Here is a 4,341-nt window from a genome sequence, read left to right as displayed (position 1 = left end):
AACTCTGAAGTAAACCTCCGGGTTTCTTTCTTTCGGCCTTCACCTGTTGGCAATTTAAACACTTAGACACAAATTCGGCAATGTTTGCCTTCATCTGTTTCCACCAGAACTGTGTCTTTAGATCGTTATACATCTTTCTGCCACCCGGGTGAATGCTGAACCGACTACAGTGTGCTGCAGACAATATCTGTTGTTTCAACTCTGAAACATCTGGCACTAAAATACGGTTATTCACATACAGGACACAATCATGTACCTGGTATTCTGACTGATGTCCTGATTTAACCATCTGAATCGACTTCGGAATACTCTGATCAGTTCTCTGCGCTTCTTTGATTCGCAAAATCAAATCTGGTTCAACTTGAATCGAAGCAAGTAGCAATTGTCTTCTACTTGTATCAAATGCTAATCCAGACAAACAACAGTCTTCAATCATATTAGTCACACCTATGGTCGATAAGGATAGAGCACAAACCTTTCGACTCAAGGCATCTGCTGCTGCATTTGACTTTCCTGGATAGTACTTGATCTCGCAATCAAAATCTTTCAGTAGATCAAGCCATCTACGCTGCCTCATGTTCAACTCTGACTGAGAAAATAGATACTTCAGACTTTTATGGTCAAAATAAATCTCAAATTTCTCACCATAAAGATAGTGACGCCAGATCTTCAAGGCAAAAACAATAGCTGCCAATTCAAGATCATGAATGGGATATCGAATCTCGTGTGGCTTCAGCTGTCTAGAGGCATATGCGATCACATGACCACGCTGCATAAGAACACATCCCAGCCCTCTGTGAGATGCATCACAATGTACAACGAAATCACCAGTACCCGAAGGAATCATCAAGACAGGTGCACTGGTCAGCCTCTTCTTCAACTCTAGGAAACTAGATTCACAATCCGCAGACCACACAAATGGTGCATTCTTCTGTGTCAACTGGGTAATCGGCTTCGCAATACTGGAGAAATCTTTGATGAATCGTCTATAGTACCCTGCTAGACCCATGAAACTGCGTATCTCTGGCACAGAAGTCGGTCTCGGCCAACTAATCACAGCTTCCACTTTACTCGGATCTACAGAAATACCGTCTCCAGATATGATATGACCCAAGAAGACAACTTGTCTCAGCCAAAACTCACATTTTGACAGTTTCGCATATAATCTTTCATTTCTTAGTGTTTGCAACACAATTCTCAAATAATTGGCATGCTCATCCAAATTCTTTGAATACACCAAAATATCATCAATAAAAACAATCACAAACTCATCTAAATATCTCTGAAAGACACGGTTCATCAACCCCATAAACACCGCTGGAGCATTCGTTAACCCAAAAGGCATGACAATAAATTCGTAATGTCCATACCTGGTTCGGAATGATGTCTTTAGTATATCAATATCTCGTACTTGCAGCTGGTGATATCCAGATCTCAGATCGATCTTGGAATAGATAGATGATCCCTGCAACTGATCAAATAAGTCGTCGATACGAGGCAAAGGATATTTTTTCTTTATCGTTGCCTTGTTCAGCTGCCTGTAATCTATACACAATCTCATAGAACCGTCTTTCTTTCGCACAAATAGCACTGGTGCACCCCAAGGAGATACACTGGGTCTGATATATCCCTTGGCTAGAAGATCTTCTAGTTGTGCTTTCAACTCCTTCAACTCTATAGGCGCCATCCTATACGGAGCTCAAGATATAGGAGCGGTACCTGGAATAAGATCAATACTAAAATCTACCTCTCGAGCTGGAGGTAACCCTGGAATTTCGTCAGGAAATACATCTGCAAACTCCCGTACTACTGGCAAATCTGCCAATGTCGGGCTCGGTTTCAGTAAGTCTACTGAATAAATAAGGAACCCTTCTGCTCCTTGCTGCAACAATCTACTCATAGTCAGAGCAGATACTAAGGGAATCCGAGATCTGGAACCCTTACCATAGAATTTCCACTCCTCTGTCATTTCAGGTCTGAATCTGACAATCTTGTGAAAACAGTCTACGGTGGCTCTGTACTTAGTCAACATGTCAATCCCGACAATACAATCAAAATCAGATAAGCCAAGTACAACACATTCTAAATAGATCTCATGCCCTTCAAACTGTAGTACACAATGTCTAACTGAAGTCACAGATATCAGACCACTTCCCAACGGAGAAGAAATAGACTCTACAGTAGACAATGACTCTACAGGCAATGCATGTGTCAATGCAAAACGTTTTGATATGAATGTATGTGATGCACCTGTATCTATCAATACATATGCAGGATAACCGCAAAGAAAACAGTTACCTGCAATCACATCATCTGGTGCATCTTGGGCTTGCTCTTCCGTCAATGCAAACACCTGAGCTTGTTGTCTGGGAGGTTGACTCACTGTCTGGCCACCTCTGGCTCTAGGCTGGGACTGTGTAGGCGTGGGCTGGAAAGAATGGACAGACGAAGCTTGCCTCTCAGGCTGAGTCACTGATGCTGATGACCCTGCACCCTGAAATCTCTGTGCACCTCTCTGGGGACAGACTGGCAAAGTGTCCCTGTTGCCTACATAGGTTTCATCTGCCCATCACTCCCTTACACTGCTCAGTGGCATGCCTACCACCACAAGAACTGCAATAAACACCAGTATACTCTGCACTCTGGCCAGGACCTCTCTGTCTTGACCCACTGGAGCTCGACGAACTGCTCCCTGACTTCTTGAAATGTCTGCCCTTTGCCTTCAGAAAATCCTTCTTGCCACTACTACTGCTTACACTATCAAATCGAGGAGGAGGTGGTGGAAACTGTGCGGCAGGCTGTGGCGGTCTCTGACCCTGAACACTATAGGAAGCTCCTCGCTGTCTAATGAAGCCAGCATCTGCTCCCTTTGCTCGATTCAGCGCCTCAGAAAAAGTGTTGGGTCGCCCCGTGTTCACTAGGGTAAAGATGTCCGGATTCAAACCATTTATGAATTGATCTGCAACTGCCTCATCATTCCCTGCAACGTGTGGCGCAAATCGGAGCAAAGAAGAAAACTTGGCAACATACTCTTCTATGTACCACTGCCCCTGTCTCAAGTTGGCGAACTCGGCCCCTTTGTCTTTTCGATACGACACTGGAAAGAAACGTTGATAAAATTCATCTTTAAATACTTTCCAAGTAATATGAATACCTCGATGTTCTAAGGCTCGTTTCGCTGTTAGCCACCAACTCTTGGCCACTTCTTGCAATTGATGCCCAACCAGCTTCACTCTATGTTCATCTGTATAGGCAAGTGATTCAAATAACATCTCTATATCATCCAACCAGCTTTCACAATCCACTGCATTTTCTATTCCCTTCAAGGTAGGTGGATGGAATGATTGAAATCTCTTCAACAAAGTCTCTATCGGTGTCGCAGTAACGTCCATCTGAGTACCTGACGTACTACCCTGTTCCGGCACTTGACCTGCAGCTGGTTGTGGTATTCTTCTAGGCGGCATATCTGATTATCAAACATATTAGGATACAATCTATACAATCTGTCTCAGCCCTCCTCTGATCATATACCTTTGATCCAGAATCGGTTCTGATTCAGTCTTGACAATTATATGCTGTAAATCAACTCAGATACAATACAACATATAATAGGGAAAGCAATAAATCATGCTAGCACATCAAAAGCAAGGAAGAAAACTCGATCTACCCCGCTCATCCTATTATATCTCAGTCTACAGAACCTACTGCTCTGATACCACCTGTTGTGGGGACCCGGGCTCTAACTCAATTCTTTTCGGGATTAATCGGATCCTCGTTCAAAAATACGGGTCAAAATTTTGCTTTTAACAGTAAATCAAATGTTTATAACTCAAGCACAAGATAGTTCTTTATTTTATTTCTATAAACATCATTACATGTCTTGTTTTAATACATTCATACAAACTAGTGTTCAATCCCAACCAAAATCAAAATATGGTACATGTCTAGTAAAAGAAACCACTAGTAATCTGCTGCGCCCGAAGTCACCACGCTATCTCGATCTCTCATCTCTGTCGTGACCCTGATCCTGCCCCACCTGTTGTTATGCACACATACAGACATAACAACAGCCAGAAACTCCGATGAGAACAAATCCCAGTATAAAACATGTATACATGCTGATACGAAATCATAAATCATGCATGAAAGCAATAACAATGGCTCCATAGTCTATGAAACCGATCTATCTAAACATGCAACTCAAATCAAATCATGTCTTGACTCGAATCGACTCTAGTCTAGGGATCCCGTTGTGAATAAGACGTCACTGTCTGTCACCTACCCTCCCAATCGTGGTACTTGTACGTCTTATTCCTAGACTTCGGTCATGTCTGTATCGAA

Source organism: Primulina tabacum, chromosome 12 (genome assembly GCF_025594145.1).
Source record: "Primulina tabacum isolate GXHZ01 chromosome 12, ASM2559414v2, whole genome shotgun sequence".
Lineage (NCBI taxonomy): Eukaryota > Viridiplantae > Streptophyta > Magnoliopsida > Lamiales > Gesneriaceae > Primulina > Primulina tabacum.
This window is presented reverse-complemented; position numbering follows the sequence as displayed.